General features: G+C 32.7%; 1 long non-coding RNA gene across 1 annotated transcript; it reads left to right on the forward strand.

Moving 5' to 3' along the window:
• Window positions 1-2,144: 2,144 nt before the first annotated feature.
• On the forward strand, window positions 2,145-4,634 carry LOC139874107 (uncharacterized). Its single transcript, XR_011767817.1, has 3 exons — window positions 2,145-3,223; window positions 3,473-4,343; window positions 4,478-4,634. It is a non-coding gene; the product is annotated as an uncharacterized lncRNA (long non-coding RNA).
• Window positions 4,635-23,929: the final 19,295 nt, after the last annotated feature.

Raw genomic sequence — 23,929 nt, forward strand, 5'->3', positions numbered from 1 at the left:
CTATGTCTACTTGCAACATGTACAATAGCTATCATACTAAGACTTGACCTAAGTTAGTTATTTATATCGACTTGCTTTATTTATAGGTCGGCGTTGTGATCATTCCTGATCACTTTACTCTATTTGCTGTTCGCATATTTGTGTGGTTACTTCTTTGCTATTAAGGTGAGTTATAGTCCCATTTTTATATTTTACATCTTTTGGGATGAGAATACATGCAATTTATTTTATATTTTGGACACAAGTGGAAGTTAGTTTAAATTATTCATTGTGAGTCGAACAAAAATATTCCCTAATCTAGTAATTGTAATCACTGGTTTCTACTGGTGAACGCGAATCCTATGGATAGATCTATTGGGTTTGACAACCCCATTTCGAGCTAGTCGCGCTAGCAATTTATAATCGGAATGTTTAGTACTTCGTATTTAGTTGAAGATACACTTGTTCGGTGTATATTATTTATTGTATTTGACAAGGCTAAATAAAGGGTTAAGTGGTTTCCAGGTGGCTCACGGAAAATGGAATAATATTTTTATATGTTTTCGAGCATATAATTTTGTGGTCCAAAAAGGGGTTTTTATGTTTTCAAACATAAATTTTTATGGTTTAAATTAAATATTGTTTGCAATATTAAACCTATAATTCACTCAACATTTTTGTTGACAGTTACTCGCATGTTTTATTCTCAGGTTCTTGATTGATTGCTTCCGCTGTACTTAGAGAGTCTGCATATTTATGATGGCAGCTTTTGTTATACATTAACTTGCATTCTATTTTGATACATTTAATAGTGGGTGTTGTTGACTTTGTTTTGGTCAACTTTTGATTAAGTAATAATGTATGGTTTTTCTAAACTTACATATTTTGGTAGGTTTCCTTTATAGGAAATCATTTTTAAATAAAGAATGCAAGGTTATTTATCAAATTCATATAGAGTTATGATCAAGCCGTGGAACCAAGATAACGATGGTCGTCAAGTGTACTTTGACGGGTCGTTAAATGATACCATAGCCGTTTTGGGACACCTCGGGGTTAGTATACCATAGCCGTTTTTGGGCGCTAACGGTTGTTATGAACACCGATGACTTGTTCGCGAGGTCATTCCCTTGTGACTTTGGTTAACCATGGTTTATACCTGTTGATGTTTAATATTTCATTATTATTATGATTATTATGCTAATGATGTTGCTAGTTGTACGATTTGACGATACTAGTTTTTGTTATTAGATGATATGCGATTATATGCATTATATGATGTCGTGGATGCGAGTAGGTAAATTGTATATGCATGTATATATTTATTCTACTCACTAAGCTTTAGCTTACCCTCTCATTGTTTATATTTTTAGATGCGGGCACGGATCGTGGCAAGGGTAAAGTTGTGGACTAGGCTTTTCCCCTATAGTGCCTTGTGGATTGCTTTTGGAAGTTTAACCTAATGTTTAGATAGTTTAACCCCAAACCCTATTTTCTAGTGATGTTTGGAACTTAAACTAAATGGTCGAAACTTATATTTTTGGGAATTGTAAAATGGGTCATCGAACCCGATGTTGATGTAAACTTTTAATTATGTCGTATACACCTTTTGAACATGTAACAATTAATTGTGATGTGATGGTTTGTTGGTTATAACGACATGTTAAAATTAAAAAAAAAAAAGGTGTACGTTTTTCTTAATATAACGGGTTGGGTCGTTACAATGGTATAATCTTTGTTTATTAATAATATTTGTTAATAGTGGACTAATTATCAACCTACTTAAGCATGACATTTTTATGATTTCGATCATAATGTGTGTACCAAATGTATGATCGCCTACTGCAATAAAATCGGTGGTCAATGTTTATAGTTTTTGTATGAATAAATTTTGTAGACTTATAGCTTAAGGAGCTAATTACTTGAAAGTTTTAAGAACTTCACACTGATTTTGTCTTATCTATGTTTTTAAATCTTCAGTTAATATTTAAGAAATGGAACACCAACACCCATCTACGTATGAATGGGCCAACTTCCATTATGTTTTACCCTTTCAACAAGTAGGCTGCAAATCAGTGATTAAGACTGCAGGGTAGCTGTCATAAGGGGCAACATCATATGTGTCATCTGATTACGTTTAGGCTACAATTGGAGCTGCGCAGGGGCTTTTATTACAACTACCTCAACAGTTCAAAATGGTAATGAATTATTTATTTATGTGTTTATTTTGTGATGGAATCTGTTTCAAATCAGGATGATCATGATGTTGTTGAAAAATTAGCAATGAACTTAGCAGATGTTGCAGACAAATTTGACATTGGGAAGATCCAACTTTTTATTTAGATCGATTTTGAAGAAGAATCCGTGAATTTAATGTTATAAACAGGTATTTGATTCGCAAGATCCAATTTTTTATTTAAATCGATTTTGAATATCTTTGATTACTGTATATCTTTTATCATAAACACTTTTGTAAATACAACTCATTAAAGGGTTTACTTTGATTTAGAATCGATTCAATTTTGTAAGTTCACGGTCATCGTAACAGCCGTGAGATCCGAGATTCGCAGAATATCCGTTTTCTTCTCAAAGTAGGTGAATCATTGATTGATGGTCGTTTATCATCATCCAATTCCAGGTAGTTTATTGTATTATTCTAATCAGTTGTTACTATTATTTACGTTTTTATATTATTAAAGTTTTCTGTGTTCCATTATTGATCGAGTAATCAATAATTTATTTCATGGCAAATTGATTAAGATTAGGCTGGTGAATGTGCCAGGATTGTTGGTGCTTCAAGGATTGTTGGTGTTGATCTTAATGCCAAAAATAAAAGATTTTTGTAGCTAAACATTAAAACATAAACAAATTGGCATACTTTTTTTTTATGGGAGGTGTTGATGAGAGCGTTAAATGCGCTGGTCATCGGGGAATTTATCGTTATCTCATTTTTTGTCTCTAGATCCAGTTTCAACTGGTCATCGAAAACGAGTGAAGGTAGTTTCTAAAGGTTCTCCTTGTAGGACAACTTAACCCTGAGCTTCTACGGGTTAGGATTATTGGTATGCTTGGGTTATTTCTGACCTCTAACGGGTCAAAAGTTAAGAGTTATTGCTATATCAGTGATGAAAAAGTTTTTTTATCATACTGAAACCAAAACATAGACATAAACAAATCCGTTGGCACTGGAATCAAAACGGGCCGCTAGATCCTTTCTCTTCAGCTTCCAAGAACAAGGATGCTTGCGGTAAGTTTATTAGTACAGTTCTACACTCACATTATGTTTCGATTACATAAAACTTGTGTGTATCCTATTTTGATAGTTGAAGTGATGTTTGTTGAATTCAAAGCCAATATTATATATGTATCATGTTTTATCGTTTGTTTGAAGATCAATAATTTTATATTTGATAGGTTAAATGATGTTTGAAGGTTAACACTGATCATATATTGGAATTATCTATGTTCACTATATTTTTGTTTTGTTATGTTGCAGTGCGATGAGCTAAAGTTTAGATTCTTGAGGAAAAATGCCCTCGAAAAAGTTACATCGACATCTCAACACTGTTTCTTAAACCATGTTCCAAAAATAGCGTGGTTAAAGTATATTCTTTTCGTGAATTTTTTTAAAATATATAAAATTACTAACGCTAAATTTTAGAATGGCTATATGCACATCCAGTACCATATTTTTAATGATACTATGTATTCTCAATTAATGTTCATTCTCCCTTTAAGCACATCAAATCTCCAACCTCTTATGCTCTTGGGAATATTGATGTGGAAATCTTCCCAAATATTTCTCCTTTAACTTGAACGAGATCGATAATATTTCAAAATCAGAATAATGAGCGGAATCTTTTGCTTCATTCTTTTTTGTCTTCAGTTTTAGATATAATATATAGTGTAAGTAATGATTTTAGGTGAAAAATACATGCGCTATTTGAAAGGTCAAAAAGGTATTGCTGTTACATGTAGAAACACATCAGTTTCCTGTTACTGTTTTCTTAGATTTTTAATATAATGGATGTAATAATATAAGGTGGAAAATGGGCGGGTCTTATGAAGGGTCAAAAAGGCATTAGTGTAACATGTTGAAATGGGTCAGGTGGGATTAGTTTTCTCACTCTTTTCTTATTTAGCTGCAATTCCCTTTACATTAGATTTGATGGTGTCTCATTTGCTATTCTTATATATTTGTTTTTGATGCATAAGGTTATTTCTTTGACTTTTTATTGATAATCGAGCTTAAGTTTAAAACCATTATTTGACTTTCTATAAATAGGTTTCTTTAGCTTTTGGTGGCTCTAAAAGTACGGTATCCTCAACGAATTACAATACTAAGGGGGAATCATGTAAGTCGACATGTATGTTACTCATTTGACTTGTCAACGCACTATTCAAGTTTTATAAACATCTTATATTTTCTTTTTATACAAGTTACAACAATAATTATTGTATTTAATTTCTTTTTTGTATATATTTAACGGTTGACTAACAGGTATGGAAATGCTAACGTTTTGAAGACTTTTACCGATATGTTTGATTATTTTTCATTGAATAGCATTGGTTGAGCGAATCTAGGAGTATTGGTGTGGGGTCATATGACCCCACTACTTTAGAATTTTTTTTTATTATTTACTCTTCAAATTTTACAGGACACCACTAAATTTAACTGTAAGACCTCATATAATTTTATAATTTATAGTTTTTCTTGAAGTAAACAACCACTAAAGCACCTTCCAAATATGAATAGCTTTAAAAGAATTTTAGGACCCCATTGTGTTTTCATTCTGGATTCGCCACTGATGTGATAAAACCGACCTTTAAATTTTACAACTAAACTAGCTTAATAAATATTATCACACAACGGGCAACTGGTCCCGATCGTGCAACAATAGATACTGGCAAGTCAAGTTCGTTCCACAGGGAGAAGCGTATTCAAGAATCTAACAACAATTAATTATACTTTTAAGTGGGTTTTAATTGGTTTTTGGTTTTGGATATAATTAACTAAAATAATAATAAAAATTACAAGAAATAAAAATATAAGAAAGTGTATTTACTTAGATTTCGTCCCCCTCATTGATATGAATCATAGACAATTCATAATCAATTTACTATGGATTGTTGTTAAGTCCGGTTACAATATTATATAGTATATAACTTCGTGATAACCTTTCGATTTCATAAAGTCCTGATTTACTAAAATTCAACTTAACTTTCGATAATCTCATTTTAACAAATCAATTATATCTGATCATTCGAATTGTGATTCAACCTAGTTTTAACTTTCATTAAAACCTAAACTAAAATGGTTTCCCTTCTTATAATTTCATGACTATATAAATCTTAATACCACCAAATCACCAAATCCGTGTTCTTATATTTTTGTCAGGAATATAATCCTACGTTTTGTCTAGATCACAAATAGTGTTGAACCATATTTTATATATCACCAATTTAACTTTCGCTAAACGATTCAATAAATTATGTGACGGGAATAAAGGATTAAATTTACATAATAATGGATCTTTTGATTGAACACAATATCTAAAATTGATCTAAATAACAATTATAATTTTTCTAAAATGTTTTTATATATAACTTTATATTTTATTTCTTTCGAATTTATATAAAATCTTAACCAACTAAAATTCAATCAAACTTTCATTAGATCTTATTTTAGTGAGTCAAACTATACCCCGATTATTTAAATTGTGACCTAGCCTAGTTTTGACTTTTGCCAAAACTTAAATCGTAACGGTTTCTCTTTTTACAATTTCACGATTATATGAACTATAATATTACCCAAACCACCGAATCTTATTTCTAAATTGGTGTTAATAATTTATTCATAAGTTCGTCTAAACCACTTTTAGTGTTAAAGCATAATCTATATCAATATAAATAACTTTCGCTATTTTTATCTAATAAATTAAGTGATAGGGTTAAATATCTAATTATATAACAATGGTTCTTTCAACTAGACACAATATTAAAATAATCAAAGTTACATTTTAGTGTTCTAAATGATAACAATCCATAATCGAGGGGTTCTACATCTAAGCAAACACACGGGAGTAAACTAGCTAATCATAATAATGGTATGGGAGTAAATATATAAACATAACATAATAAACATGACAATAATAACAATAATAATAATTCTAACAAAATGATAGTAATAAAAATTGCTACAACAACAATAATAATAATAATAATAATAATAATAATAATAATAATAATAATAATAATAATAATAATAATAATAATAATAATAATAATAATAATAATAATAATAGCGATAATGAAAAATTAAATAGAACAACTTACAAACAAAGATTCAATTTATTGATTGCAAAATGGTAAGAAAAGGGAAATGACAGCACCCGTGCACATGAACAATAATACCCGTACAATATTGAAACTATCCTAATTGAGTTTGAAAGTAAATACAATACGGAATACTGATACAGAGTAAATTTGGAGATAAAATTGGACAGTATGTTGAGCTTGGTTGTTGATTACTATTCTATACCTACACTACTACTGTCTACTACAGAGTATGTAACTGACTAGCTACTTCCTTCCTTCCTCTCAGTCTCCAATATATATATGATTAAATAGCAAAAACTCCATCCTCTTGATCTGTTTGTTGATATTAAAAATTGATATATTGCTAATCTTCAGTGTAAAGAGTTGATAAAGAAGTATTAATATATAAATGCTTGTGTTGGTGTAAAGAAATATATTTAACATAAAGCAGCCTTCTCATGTGCTGTTAAATCTGGTTCTGGTCGTTATTCCTACGCGTTTCGCGTAGACTCATACGTGTCCTGCGTATCATTTTTTGCCTTTAATATATATCCGTATATTGTAGCATCCGTAGTAGTAGTAGTAGTAGTATTTGTAATTATGATCTATTATTTTTTTTCATTGTTTAGAATTTCTTTGTTGCTGTAAAGGACTGATCATAGCTTTGTTTTCGCCATTTTCCTGTTTTGTTCTCGGTTGATCGTTTCTTCATGTATATGGATATGAAACTTTCGTTTTATCTTTTTTTTCTTCGATCTTCTTCAACTTGTATATATTTTTTCCTTTTTGTTCTTGAATTCGGATAAACGTTTTCTTGATATATATTTGGTTTAAATCGCCGTTTATCATTTTTTTTTCTTCAAACTATAACATGTGCATTACTTTCGTCGTTTTTCTCTTGAAATATGCATCTAATATCCTCGTAAAAGGTAAAAGTATATGAATTATAAATGATATTGAGTAGAAATATATGTATGTTTATAGCAATATCAAAATACCCCACACTTGAACGTTGCTTGTTCTCAAGCAATAACAGCTTTTTAATAGACCCGGAATACTACATAATCTTCCATATCAATCATTAAATCACACACACGCCACACGAATTGAAAACACACGCTTTATGAATTGAAAACACCACACGATATTTATTCGATCACACACACACCACACGAAATAAAATTCTGGCAACAGAAACAAAGATGAAATTTCGTGATTTAAGTCTCACGAATAATTAAAAATTTGGATCCTTAGGGAAAATTGGACCTTGTGAAAAAGTTTTATGATTTTTTAAAATGTCATGCTAGTTTTTACACTAGACACGTTTTCCGATTTTAACCACAAATTTCGGCTGAGGGTAACTAAAAACCGAAGTCGCAGTCAGCGATTAGTAAACTATTCGCCCCCATGATTGTAGTATCATGGAACTCTTAACCGGGCGCCCCCTGACCCGATATTTCTATCGGTCTTTTACGACAATTTGTACATTTCAATTCAAGGGTTAAAACTGCGAAGACTGAGCTATCGTGTGGGATAGATCCTGCTCCAGCTTATGTACCGTAATCGGTCTTACACTGGATAGCAACTCGGATTTACCCTACCAAGTTTATTTCGGGTTGAAAGTTCAAGACTTTTCCTTCTCACGGTACCTTTATATCGTGAAATGATATTAGTATGAAATGATATAGTATAAGAAGTATGCTATACCAAGTGAAACGACATTCGGAAGACTTTACTTCCTTTAAGGATGGACTTGATTCATCCTTTATTACTCGCATCAATGAGATAAACAGGTTTATACATTCCAAAGCAATGACATCTGCAATAAACTTCATAGAAACACGTGATAGATGGTTCTAAACATATGGGTTTATAAATTCCCTTATACTTGGTTTTCTTTTAAACAAATAACTGATGTATATTTGTTTAAAATTTTTCAAAATTTTTCGTAAAAATGACCAAGTTATAAGTTCCCGAGAATTTATATATCCCCACCCCACACTTAAGATTTTGTAATGCCCTCATTACATAAAATTAGATAAAATATATAAATTTGAGAGGGCAAAAAGTGTAAAGGTTGTTAGAACTTCCTTAGTTAAAAATTGGAGATTGTAAACTTTCTTATCGTATCAACATATCCACTCCTTTTATCATAATTTAGTATTGGTTTGGTGTTTCGTTAAGTCGAATGCATCATCGTAAGTACCTGTCAATAAACATGTTAATCACACAAAAGATGGGGCTGTACTTTAATAGTACCAAAATTTTTACCCCACACTTAAAATTTTTGTACATATATAAACAAACAAAAATATAATAAACTAAAAACACAAATATTTTTTTTTTTTCAACTTAGTAACTTTTTAAAATTTTAAAATATCATTTATAAAATTTATATTTCTCATAACGGAAAGTTCGGTTGTAAAACCTAGTCTTTATCCGTTTATAAATTTTAAAATTCAGTTTTTAAAATTTAATGTATTAAAAAATTAAATATTTTTTTAGATTTTTAAAAATCACACAAATTTAATAAGAATTAAATGCATTCTATATTATTTTTGTACTTTTATTTTATAAAGCACATAATGAATAAAAGGCACATAAAAAATGATTTTTTTTTGTTTTAAAAAATCGTTTTCTCGACTCGACCCCACACTTTATTGCCTAGCGAGGTCAAATTTCTCTATTTTTATCGGACAACATGTAAAATAGTGGAGAAAGTTCCACGAATTAGAAGAGTGAGCCATTCATTTACCTCTCGAGTGGTATATAATATATCAGATAAATCCTTTTTCAGATTCCTGAAAAAGGAATACCCAACCCGAGAGTCAACACACGACTCTTCTCTAAGTGTGGCTTGCAATAAAAATTTTATTCTCCTAGGTGGATCCTGCCCAAATGGATCATCTTTCAAGGTATTCCAAGTGTTAACCTCGTGAGGATATACGAATTCAACATGAGAAGGTGACTCCTCAAGTGATTTTAATATATTAAACTCCTCATCCTCAATGATCCCTGATGATTTCATCAACTCGACCTCCTCATTATCACAATTATACCGGAGTGAATTATTATAAATTGAAAAGTTCTCGGGTGTATGAATAACCGGTTCTTCCACTTCGACCTCGAAATTAGAATCCTCATCATTATTTTTTCCATTCACTATATATTCATTTCGACTTATCCTATTTATATATTTCATAGAGGTTTCATATTCTTTTAATTCAAGAGGTTCCTGTGAATTTATTTTTACAATTTCAATTTGCACCTTGTCCTCAACTGTTTGTTCATTTGGAACCTGTAAAATAGGGTTAGGATAACAATATGAAGACTCAAACGATGAATCATCTGATTGTCTTTTCGAAAGAATAGTAAACAAACGCTCCATTTCTCTTTCTAGATTTTGAATAGATGTTTGATTTTGTTGCCATTGTTGATTTAGTAATTCCCTAGTTTCGGTTTTACTTTCAATAAAACTCATCATAATATTTTGAAAATCATACGAGTAATTTTCTTCATTTTGAGTTTGTTGAAAATTTTGTGACATTTGGTTAGAAAATTGGTATTGTTGAAAATTTTGTGAGGAATCGTAATAAGGTTGGTTTGGATAATAAAAATCTGGATTCGAGTTATTCTCTTGATATTCATTCCATATATAGTTCATGTCGCTATCCAGTGCACTCTCCATTTGATCCATGGAAATATGATAATCACATTCCCAAGTCAAATGGTAACCTCCATAATTTTCACAAATATATGTAGTTTCAACCCTATTAAACATAGATGAATCGCACCAATTATCATCAAAACTTGTTTGTGAGTATTGATTAAATTGTTGGGCATAAAAAAGATTTTCCATGGTCATATTCTCAAAATCATCCATATTATAGTATGACTGGAACCTAGTTGAAATTTAAAAAGAATAAAGAGAAAAATAAAATAGAACTTTTGTAGGAAAATAAATCCCGACGAAAGGATCAAATAACTAAAAGTAATTAAATTCCTGAATGAACAATTTCTCCCCGGCAGCGGCGCCAAAAAGTTGATGTGATAAAACCGACCTTTAAATTTTACAACTAAACTAGCTTAATAAATATTATCACACTACGGGCAACTGGTCCCGATCGTGCAGCCATAGATATTGGCAAGTCAAATTCGTTCCACAGGGAGAAGCGTATTCAAGAATCTAACAACAATTAATTATACTTTTAAGTGGGTTTTAATTGGTTTTTGGTTTTGGATATAATTAACTAAAATAATAATAAAAATTACAAGAAATAAAAATATAAGAAAGTGTATTTACTTAGATTTCGTCCCCCTCGTTGATATGAATCATAGACAATTCATAATCAATTTACTATGGATTGTTGTTAAGTCCAGTTACAATATTATATAGTATATAACTTCGTGATAACCTTTCGATTTCATAAAGTCCTGATTTACTAAAATTCAACTTAATTTTCGCTAATCTCATTTCAACAAATCAACGATACTTGATCATTCGAATTGTGATTCAACCTAGTTTTAACTTTCATTAAAACCTAAACTAAAATGGTTTCCCTTCTTATAATTTCATAACTATATGTATCTTAATACCACCAAATCACCAAATCCGTGTTCTTATATTTTTGTCAGGAATATAATCCTATGTTTTGTCTAGATCACAAATAGTGTTGAAGCATATTTTATATATCACCAATTTAACTTTCATTAAACGATTCAATAAATTATGTAACGGGGATAAAGGATTAAATCTACATAATAATGGATCTTTTGATTGAACACAATATCTAAAATTGATCTAAATAACATTTATAATTTTTCTAAAATGTTTTTATATATAACTTTATATTTTATTTCTTTCGAATTTATATAAAATCTTAACCAAATAAAATTCAATCTAACTTTCATTAGATCTTATTTTAGTGAGTCAAACTATACCCCGATTATTTAAATTGTGGCCTAGCCTAGTTTTGACTTCCGCCAAAACTTAAATCGTAACGATTTCCCTTTTTACAATTTCACGATTATATGAACTATAATATTACCCAAACCACCGAATCTTATTTCTAAATTGGTGTTAATAATTTATCCATAAGTTCGTCTAAACCACTTTTAGTGTTAAAGCATAATCTATATCAATATAAATAACTTTCACTATTTTTATCTAATAAATTAAGTGATAGGGTTAAATATCTAATTATATAACAATGGTTCTTTCAACTAGACACAATATTAAAATAATCAAAGTTACATTTTAGTGTTCTAAATGATAACAATCCATAATCGAGGGGTTCTATATATCTAAGCAAACACACGGGAGTAAACTCGCTAATCATAATAATGGTATGGGAGTAAATACATAAACATAACATAATAAACATGACAATAATAACAATAATAATAATTCTAACAAAATGATAGTAATAAAAATTGCTACAACAATAATAATAATAATGATAATAGCGATAATGAAAAATTAAATAGAACAACTTACAAACAAAGCTTCAATTTATTGATTGCGAAATGGTAAGAAAAGGGAAATGACAGCACCCGTGCACACGAACAATAATATCCGTACAATATTGAAACTATCCTAATTGAGTTTGAAAGTAAATACAATACGGAATACTAATACGGAGTAAATTTGGAGATAAAATTGGACAGTATGTTGAATTTGGTTGTTGATTACTATTCTATACCTACACTACTACTGTCTACTACGGAGTATGTAACTGACTAGCTACTTCCTTCCTTCCTCTCAGTCTCCAATATATATATGATTAAATAGCAAAAACTCCCTCCTCTTGATCTGTTTGTTGATATTAAAAATTGATATATTGCTAATCTTCAGTGTAAAGAGTTGATAAAGAAGTATTAATATATAAATGCTTGTATTGGTGTGTGTGATCCTGCCACCGTCCCATGTTCATTGAAACTTGGCAAAAGTTGTCATATATATATTAAATAGCATGACACTTGAATCCTCTTGATCTCAATCTTCATTTTAAATTGAAGGATGTGGCTTTTATACTGTAAAGGAGCTGCGCATGTGATAAAGAAATATATTTAACATAAAGCAGCCTTCTCATGTGTTGTTAAATCTAGTTCTGGTCGTTATTCCTACGCGTTTTGCGTAGACTCATACGCGTTCCGCGTATCACTTTTTGCCTTTAATATATATCCGTATAATGTAGCATCCGTAGTAGTAGTAGTATTTGTAATTATGATCTATTATTTTTTTCATTGTTTAGAATTTCTTTGTTGCTGTAAAGGACTGATCATAGCTTTGTTTTCGCCATTTTCTGTTTTGTTCTCGGTTGATCGTTTCTTCATGTATATGGATATGAAACTTTCGTTTTATCTTTTTTTTCTTCGATCTTCTTCAACTTGTATATATTTTTTTTCCTTTTTGTTCTTGAATTCGGATAAACGTTTTTTTGATATATATTTGGTTTAAATCGCCGTTTATCGTTTTTTTTCTTCAAACTATAACATGTGCATTACTTTCGTCATTTTTCTCTTGAAATATGCATCTAATATCCTCGTAAACGGTAAAAGTATATGAAATATAAATGATATTGAGTAGAAATATATGTATGTTTATAGCAATATCAGCCACTGGTTAGTATGCTTATGCATGTGTCTACTAAACTAACAACTTACAATGTAACATCTTTATTGACATTATCATGCATGTTTTTTCTCTTTTTGGTTCCATTATAGGTTGAATCTGAAATATTTTGTCTCCATGGTGGATTGTCACCTTCAATCGAAACCTTTGATAATATCATAAATTTTGATCGTGTTCAAGAGGTCCCACACGAAGGTCCTATGTCTGATCTGTTATGGTCTGACCCAGATGACAGTTGTGGTTGGGGTATTTCGCCCCGTGGAGCTGGCTACACCTTTGGCCAAGTATTACATTCTTTTAAATTTTCATAATTTTAAATTCTACACTGAGATTATGTTTACATGATCATTGATAATTTGATAATAATATGTATTTACAGGATATTTCAGAGCAATTTAATCATACCAAGAGCATAAAGCTTATCGCTAGAGCTCATCAGCTTGTCATGGAAGGATTCAACTGGGTACATGTATACTTTAATTGTTTATTATTTTTTTTTATTATTATATTGTTTTTAATGGTTCCCTTCAAGTCATGATGTTGTTGATGACGTGACTCAACGAACGCCCGATTATTTCCTGTAAACTTGAGTAGCTTGTGCTATTATTGGAGGCCCTTGATTCAAGAGATGATTCTTTTGTAATGAATGCTTGCAAGGTAGTTAGGTTTTTTGGTAGCTAAGTGTAGTCCAGGGTTAATTTTGACATGATTCGCTGCATAGATCTCTTAAGTTGTGTTGTTGATCTATATGTCATGCCTAAATATGAAACTTTGAGAAGATATTGTTATTTTGTTTGCAGCCCGGAAATCATTTGAAATATTATAGATAATAGGACATCTGAAAGTTGCATGCATACAGTAGGAATTACTTTAACCGTACTTGATTTACTTTGGTGTTAATACAGAATACTCACTCTACTTGTGATATCATCCCTGAAGATCTGGATTTAGGGGTTTCTTCATATTTAGTGTTCTTTTCAAAAATAATTTAACCGACGATGTGGTCCTCGTATGGCAAGAAGAAAGACAATACATCTGCAGGTTCCTATTCCTTATACATTCCATAATTTAGGTTCATTTAATTTACTGTATGAATTGTCAATTTCCGAGTTCCCAAATTATACCAGGTTATCCTATCTTTCGAATTCGTATGTACGTTATATGGCTATTTGTTTCCATATTTGATTATTTCACTACTAGTAAATTCACTAGTTTTGTTGATTGAATACCGAAAGTAATGTTACTCTAAGTGTGTAACTAACGGGTTTAGGTTAAACATGCAAATGAAATGATTCAGAAAGTACTGAAGGCACACCAAATTGACGGTTTATGTTATTTTACTGTATGTGTGTTACTGATGGTTCCTGTATGTGTGTACCTAATATTGTCATTTGTTTCCATATTTGATTATTTTACCACTAGTCATATCATGAGCTATATTGAGTAATTTTACTGCAAGTGTGTAACTAACGGGTTTAGGTTGAACTTGCAAATGATTCAAAAATTGCTGAATACACAACAGTTTGTCCAAGCTGACTAGCGACCCACCAAACTAAAGTAAAAATTGTCTGTTAGCTTGTTGTCTTTTGCTGTTTGCTGTTTATATCAATTACTATTTTTTGAAATCTTTTTTAATCAATTTTGTGGTTGCAATAATATTTTAAGTTACACAGTGATACTGCAAGAGAAGCAGGCACAGATTGATAACACTATAAAAGAATTAGAGAAGGAGAGGCAAGGTTTGCAAGGCACGGAGAAGAAACTCCTTGAAAATATCAACGGATGGAAAAGAAAGGTGATTAATGTGCAGAGACGAAATTACCCTCACATGTCACATGTGAGGGGTAACCGTTTAATATATAACGAACGTTATGCTAAGGTACCAGCAAAAAACTTGTTGAAAAATTAGGTACTAACTATGCAAAAAATAAAGTTTAGGTTTTGTTATGAAAAAGTATAAAAACCACAGGTACCAATGATGTAATTTTTTCTAAGAGATACGTACCAAGACTTCGTCGTACAGATTTATTAGTGTTTTATGGACGGCGCATGATAGTTTTGCTTTACAAGAAGAAATTTTTATTGAAACATTTCAACAACATGTGGCCACGAGGAGCATTTGAAATGTCCCGTTCTTATTGATTAAAAACGTTCCATATTAATTGATTTCGTTGCGAGGTTTTGACCTCTATATGAGACGTTTTTCAAAGACTGCATTCATTTTAAAACAAACCATAACCTTTATTTCATCAATAAAGGTTTAAAAAGCTTTACGTAGATTATCAAATAATGATAATCTAAAATATCCTGTTTACACACGACCATTACATAATGGTTTACAATACAAATATGTTACAACAAAATAAGTTTCTTGAATGCAGTTTTTACACAATATCATACAAGCATGGACTCCAAATCTCGTCCTTATTTAAGTATGCGACAGCGGAAGCTCTTAATAATCACCTGAGAATAAACATGCTTAAAACGTCAACAAAAATGTTGGTGAGTTATAGGTTTAACCTATATATATCAAATCATAATAATAGACCACAAGATTTCATATTTCAATACACATCCCATACATAGAGATAAAAATCATTCATATGGTGAACACCTGGTAACCGACATTAACAAGATGCATATATAAGAATATCCCCATCATTCCGGGACACCCTTCGGATATGATATAAATTTCGAAGTACTAAAGCATCCGGTACTTTGGATGGGGTTTGTTAGGCCCAATAGATCTATCTTTAGGATTCGCGTCAATTAGGGTGTCTGTTCCCTAATTCTTAGATTACCAGACTTAATAAAAAGGGGCATATTCGATTCCGATAATTCAACCATAGAATGTAGTTTCACGTACTTGTCTCTATTTTGTAAATCATTTATAAAACCTGCATGTATTCTCATCCCAAAAATATTAGATTTTAAAAGTGGGACTATAACTCACTTTCACAGATTTTTACTTCGTCGGGAAGTAAGACTTGGCCACTGGTTGATTCACGAACCTATAACAATATATACATATATATCAAAGTGTGTTCAAAATATATTTACAACACTTTTAATATATTTTAATGTTTTAAGTTTATTAAGTCAGCTGTCCTCGTTAATAACCTACAACTAGTTGTCCACAGTTAGATGTACAGAAATAAATCGATAAATATTATCTTGAATCAATCCACGACCCAGTGTATACGTATCTCAGTATTGATCACAACTCAAACTATATATATTTTGGAATCAACCTCAACCCTGTATAGCTAACTCCAACATTCACATATAGAGTGTCTATGGTTGTTCCGAAATATATATAGATGTGTCGACATGATAGGTCGAAACATTGTATACGTGTCTATGGTATCTCAAGATTACATAATATACAATACAAGTTGATTAAGTTATGGTTGGAATAGATTTGTTACCAATTTTCACGTAGCTAAAATGAGAAAAATTATCCAATCTTGTTTTACCCATAACTTCTTCATTTTAAATCCGTTTTGAGTGAATTAAATTGCTATGGTTTCATATTGAACTCTATTTTATGAATCTAAATAGAAAAAGTATAGGTTTATAGTCGGAAAAATAAGTTACAAGTTATTTTTGTAAAGGTAGTCATTTCAGTCGAAAGAACGACGTCTAGATGACCATTTTAGAAAACATACTTCCACTTTGAGTTTAACCATAATTTTTGGATATAGTTTCATGTTCATAATAAAAATCATTTTCTCAGAATAACAACTTTTAAATCAAAGTTTATCATAGTTTTTAATTAACTAACCCAAAACAGCCCGCGGTGTTACTACGACGGCGTAAATCCGGTTTTACGGTGTTTTTCGTGTTTCCAGGTTTTAAATCATTAAGTTAGCATATCATATAGATATAGAACATGTGTTTAGTTAATTTTAAATGTCAAGTTAGAAGGATTAACTTTTGTTTGCGAACAAGTTTAGAATTAACTAAACTATGTTCTAGTGATTACGAGTTTAAACCTTCGAATAAGATAGTTTTATTTATATGAATCGAATGATGTTATGAACATCATTACTACCTCAAGTTTAGTAGGTAAACCTACTGGAAGTGACAAGAAATGATCTAGCTTCAAAGGATCTTGGATGGCTTGAAAGTTCTTGAAGTAGGATCATGACACAAAAACAAGTTCAAGTAAGATTTTTACTCGAATTAAGATAATTTATAGTTATAGAAATTGAATCAAAGTTTGAATATGAATATTACCTTGAATAATAAAGATAACCTACTGTATATAACAAAGGTTTCTTGATCTTAGATGATTACTTGGAATAGATTAGAAAGCTTGGAAGTAAATTAGTAAACTTGAAGGGATTTTTGAAGTGTTCTTGAAGTGTTCTTCCTATGATGATTATAGCTTGATTCTTGAAGTGATTTTTGATGAAGATGATGATTAACTACTGGAAAAATACGTTCATAATAGTGTGGGTGTGTTGAGAGAGAATTAGGAAGAGAATTGGAAGTGAAATGGAGTGAATGATGAGTGGTAATTGGTGAGTGGTGAGTGGGGTTAAAAGGAGTTCTAGTTAGTTGACTAGCTCATGGTAGAAGTTAAAATTGATTAGTCATACATGACATAATCAAGAGTGGAATCCCATGCTAGTTCCTATTGGTATATACCCATAGTAAGTACGTTTTGAAGCTGTGTATAATACGGGTAAGAATACGACTAGAATTCTTGATGAAAGAAAAGAATGGGAAAGTAACTGTAACCATTTTCGTTAAGTATAAGTGTTTTGATATATGTCTTGAAGTCTCCCAAAAGTATTTTTAATACATCTAAATACACTACATGTATATACATTTTAACTGAGTCGTTAAGTCATCGTTAGTCGTTACATGTAAGTGTTGTTTTGAAACCTTTAAGTTAACGATCTCAATTAATGTTGTTAACCCATTGTTTATTATATCTAATGAGATGTTAAATTATTATATTATCATGATATTATGATATATTAATATATCTTAATATGATATATATACATTTAAATGTCGTTACAACGATAATCGTTACATATATGTCTCGTTTCGAAATCCTTAAGTTAGTAGTCTTGTTCATATGTATGTAACTCATTGTTAATATACTTATGGAGATACTTACTTATCATAATCTCATGTTAACCATATGTATATCCATATATATATATCGTCATGTCGTTTTTACAAGTTTTAACGTTCGTGAATCGCCGGTCAACTTGGGTGGTCAATTGTCTATATGAAATATATTTCAATTAATCAAGTCTTAACAAGTTTGATTGCTTAACATGTTGGAAACATTTAATCATGTAAATATCAATCTCAATTAATATATATAAACATGGAAAAGTTCGGGTCACTACAGTACCTACCCGTTAAATAAATTTCGTCCCGAAATTTTAAGCTGTTGAAGGTGTTGACGAATCTTCTGGAAATAGATGCGGGTATTTCTTCTTCATCTGATCTTCACGCTCCCAGGTGAACTCGGGTCCTCTATGAGCATTTCATTGAACCTTAACAATTGGTATCTTGTTTTGCTTAAGTCTTTTAACCTCACGATCCATTATTTCGACGGGTTCTTTATGAATTGAAGTTTTTCGTTGATTTGGATTTCATCTAACGGAATAGTGAGATCTTCTTTAGCAAAACATTTCTTCAAATTCGAGACGTGGAAAGTGTTATGTACAGCCGCGATTTGTTGAGGTAACTCAAGTCGGTAAGCTACTGGTCCGACACGATCAATAATCTTGAATGGTCCAATATACCTTGGATTTAATTTCCCTCGTTTACCAAATCGAACAACGCCTTTCCAAGGTGCAACTTTAAGCATGACCATCTCTCCAATTTCAAATTCTATATCTTTTCTTTTAATGTCATCGTAGCTCTTTTGTCGACTTTGGGCGGTTTTCAACCGTTGTTGAATTTGGATGATCTTCTCGGTAGTTTCATGTATAATCTCCGGTCCCGTAATTTGTCTATCCCCCACTTCACTCCAACAAATCAGAGACCTGCACTTTCTACCATAAAGTGCTTCAAACGGCGCCATCTCAATGCTTGAATGGTAGCTGTTGTTGTAGAAAAATTCTGCTAACGGTAGATGTCGATCCCAACTGTTTCCGAAATCAATAACACATGCTCGTAGCATGTCTTCAAGCGTTTGTATCGTCCTTTCGCTCTGCCCATCAGTTTGTGGATGATATGCAGTACTCATGTCTAGACGAGTTCCTAATGCTTGCTGTAATGTCTGCCAGAACCTTGAAATAAATCTGCCATCCCTATCAGAGATAATAGAGATTGGTATTCCATATCTGGAGACGACTTCCTTCAAATACAGTCGTGCTAACTTCTCCATCTTATCATCTTCTCTTATTGGCAGGAAGTGTGCTGATTTGGTGAGACGATCAACTATTACCCAAATAGTATCAAAACCACTTGCAGTTCTTGGCAATTTAGTGATGAAATTCATGGTAATGTTTTCCCATTTCCATTCTGGGATTTCGGGTTGTTGAAGTAGACCTGATGGTTTCTGATGCTCAGCTTTGACCTTAGAACACGTCAAACATTCTCCTATGTATTTAGCAATATCGGCTTTCATACCCGGCCACCAAAAATATTTCTTGAGATCCTTGTACATCTTCCCCATTCCCGGATGTATTGAGTATCTGGTTTTATGAGCTTCTCTAAGTACCATTTCTCTCATATCTCCAAATTTTGGTACCCAAATCCTTTCAGCCCAATACCGGGTTCCGTCTTCCCGAATATTAAGATGCTGCTCCGATCCTTTGGGTATTTCATCCTTTAAATTTCCTTCTTTTAAAACTCCTTGTTGCGCCTCCTTTATTTGAGTAGTAAGGTTATTACGAATCATTATATTCATAGATTTTACTCGAATGGGTTCTCTGTCCTTCCTGCTCAAGGCATCGGCTACCACATTTGCCTTCCCCGGGTGGTAACGAATCTCAAAGTCGTAATCATTCAACAATTCAATCCACCTACGCTGCCTCATATTCAGTTGTTTCTGATTAAATATGTGTTGAAGACTTTTGTGGTCGGTATATATAATACTTTTGACCCCATATAAGTAGTGCCTCCAAGTCTTTAATGCAAAAACAACCGCGCCTAATTCCAAATCATGCGTCGTATAATTTTGTTCGTGAATCTTCAATTGTCTAGACGCATAAGCAATCACCTTCGTTCGTTGCATTAATACACAACCGAGACCTTGCTTTGATGCGTCACAATAAATCACAAAATCATCATTCCCTTCAGGCAATGACAATATAGGTGCCGTAGTTAGCTTTTTCTTCAATAACTGAAACGCTTTCTCTTGTTCATCATTCCATTCAAATTTCTTCCCTTTATGCGTTAATGCAGTCAAGGGTTTTGCTATTCTGGAAAAGTCTTGGATGAACCTTCTGTAGTAACCAGCTAGTCCTAAAAACTGGCGTATGTGTTTCGGAGTTTTCGGGGTTTCCCACTTTTCAACAGTTTCTATCTTTGCCGGATCCACCTTAATACCTTTTTTGTTAACTATGTGACCGAGGAATTGAACTTCTTCCAACCAAAATGCACACTTTGAAAACTTAGCTTACAATTCTTCCTTCCTCAATACTTCTAACACCTTTCTTAAATGTTCACCGTGTTCTTGGTCATTCTTTGAGTAAATAAGTATGTCATCAATGAAAACAATGACAAACTTGTCAAGGTATGGTCCACACACTCGGTTCATAAGGTCCATGAACACAGCTGGTGCATTAGTTAAACCAAATGGCATGACCATAAACTCGTAATGACCGTAACGTGTTCTGAAAGCAGTCTTTGGAATATCATCTTCTTTCACCCGCATTTGATGATACCCGGAACGTAAGTCAATCTTTGAATAAACAGACGAGCCTTGTAGTTGATCAAATAAGTCGTCGATTCTCGGTAGTGGGTAGCGGTTCTTGATGGTAAGTTTGTTCAACTCTCGGTAGTCGATACACAACCTGAATGTACCATCTTTCTTATTGACAAACAAAACAGGAGCTCCCTACGGTGATGTGCTTGGTCGAATGAAACCACGCTCTAAAAGTTCTTGTAATTAGCTTTGCAGTTCTTTCATCTCGCTGGGTGCGAGTCTGTAAGGAGCACGAGCTATTGGTGTAGCTCCTGGTACAAGATCTATTTGAAATTCAACGGATCGATGTGGGGGTAATCCCGGTAATTCTTTCGGAAATACATCGGGAAATTCTTTTGCAATGGGAACATCATTGATGCTCTTTTCTTCAGTTTGTACTTTTTCGACGTGTGCTAGAACAGCATAGCAACATTTTCTTATTAGTTTTTGTGCCTTCAAATTACTAATAAGATGTAGCTTCGTGTTGCCCTTTTCTCCGTACACCATTAAGGGTTTTCCTTTTTCTCGTATAATGCGAATTGCATTTTTGTAACAAACGATCTCTGCTTTCACTTCTTTCAACCAGTCCATACCGATTATCACATCAAAACTCCCTAACTCTACAGGTATCAAATCAATCTTAAATGTTTCGCTAACCAGTTTAATTTCTCGATTCCGACATATATTATCTGCTAAAATTAATTTACCGTTTGCTAATTCGAGTAAAAATTTACTATCCAAAGGCGTCAATGGACAACTTAATTTAGCACAAAAATCTCTACTCATATAGCTTCTATCCGCACCCGAATCAAATAAAACGTAAGCAGATTTATTGTCAATAAGAAACGTACCCGTAACAAGCTCTGGGTCTTCCTGTGCCTCTGCCGTATTAATATTGAAAACTCTTTCGCGGCCTTGTCCATTCGTGTTCTCCTGGTTCGGGCAATTTCTAATAATGTGGCCCGGTTTTCCACATTTATAACAAACTACATTGGCATAACTTGCTCCGACACTACTTGCTCCGCCATTACTCGTTCCGACACCATTTGTTCCTTTCGTTCTATTAACCCCTGGTCCGTAGACCTCACACTTCACCGCGCTATGACCATTTCTTTTACATTTGTTGCAAAATTTGGTGCAGAACCCCGAGTGATACTTTTCACACCTTTGACATAGCTGCTTCTGATTGTTGTTGTTGTTGTTGTTGTTGTTGTTGCGGTTATTATTGTTGTTGGGATGATTGTTGTAGTTGCTGTTGTTGTTGTTGTTGTTGTTGTTGGGCCGTTTGTTGTAGTTGCGATTGATGTTGCGATTGTTGGGATAATTGTTGCGATTATTGTTGTAATTGCTGTTGTTGTTGTATTGGTGATTCTTATCACCGTTTTCCTCCCACTTTCTTTTGACTTGCTTCACATTGGCCTCTTCAGCAGTATGTTCTTTAATTCTTTCTTCAATCTGGTTCACTAGTTTGTGAGCCATTCTACATGCCTGTTGTATGGAGGCGGGCTCGTGTGAACTTATATCTTCTTGGATCCTTTCCGGTAATCCTTTCACAAACGCGTCGATCTTCTCTTCCTCATCTTCGAATGCTCCCGGACACAATAGGCACAATTCTGTGAATCGTCTTTCGTACGTGGTAATATCAAATCCTTGGGTTCGTAACCCTCTAAGTTCTGTCTTGAGCTTATTGTCCTCGGTTCTGGGACGGTACTTCTCGTTCATCAAGTGCTTGAATACTGACCACGGTAGTGCGTACACATCGTCTTGTCCCACTTGCTCTAGATAGGTATTCCACCATGTTAACGCAGAACCTGTGAAGGTATGCGTAGCGTACTTCACTTTGTCCTCTTCAGTACACTTACTTATGGCAAACACCGATTCAACCTTCTCGGTCCACCGTTTCAATCCGATCGGTCCTTCGATTCCATCAAATTCCAAAGGTTTGCAGGCAGTGAATTCTTTGTAGGTGCATCCTACACGATTTCCTGTACTGCTAGATCCAAGGTTATTGTTGGTATGTAGCGCAGCCTGTACTGCGGCTATGTTTGAAGCTAGAAAAGTACGGAATTCCTCTTCATTCATATTCACGGTGTGTCGAGTAGTCGGTGCCATTTCCTTCAAAATAGTCAAATGGAACAAGTTAATCATACAGAATATTAAGAGTAGTTAATAGTATTTCGTAGCATAATATGAACTCATTTATAAAAGCTTTTTCTTCATATTAGCGTTTTATAAGTTTAAATTCGGGTAGTACCTACCCGTTAAGTTCATACTTAGTAGCTAATATACAATTCAACTACTACAATTCTATATGAAAAACTGATTATAATAATATTTCGCGTTCAAACTTTTATACAATATTTTACAAACTTACAATACCGCTTATTTTACATATAGCATGAAATATAGCACACAATAAATTTGATACAAGATGGTTGTGAAGATAATTCTAGCTAGTACACAAGTCGTTCAGCAAAGGCAATAAAGACACGTAATTCATACGTCCAGAAACAAGTCATGCATTCTGGTTTTACTAGGATTACTTCCCATCCTTGGTCTTGTGGAACATAACCGTTATGGCCGTTGATAAGACAACGTGTTGTAACGTCGTCAAAGGGACGAGGGTTACGTAATGTCCAACAGTCCCGTAACAATCTAAAAACCTCATTTCTTACCCCAATTACCGACTCCGTCACTTGTGGAAACGTTTTGTTTAATAGTTGTAGCCCGATGTTCTTGTTCTCACTTTGGTGAGAAGCGAACATTACTAATCCGTAAGCATAACATGCTTCTTTATGTTGCATGTTAGCCGCTTTTTCTAAATCACGAAGTCCAATATTCGGATATATTGAGTCAAAATAATTTCTTAACCCATTGTGTAAAATAGCATTTGGGTTCCCCGCAATATATGCGTCAAAGTAAACACATCGTAACTTATGGATTTCCCAATGTGATATCCCCCATCTTTCGAACGAAAGCCTTTTATAAACCAAGGCATTCTTGGAACGTTCTTCGAATGTCTTACAAACTGATCTCGCCTTAAATAGTTGTGCCGAAGAATTCTGACCGACTCTAGACAAGATTTCATCAATCATGTCTCCGGGTAGGTCTCTTAA

Source organism: Rutidosis leptorrhynchoides, chromosome 1 (assembly GCF_046630445.1).
Source record: "Rutidosis leptorrhynchoides isolate AG116_Rl617_1_P2 chromosome 1, CSIRO_AGI_Rlap_v1, whole genome shotgun sequence".
NCBI lineage: Eukaryota > Viridiplantae > Streptophyta > Magnoliopsida > Asterales > Asteraceae > Rutidosis > Rutidosis leptorrhynchoides.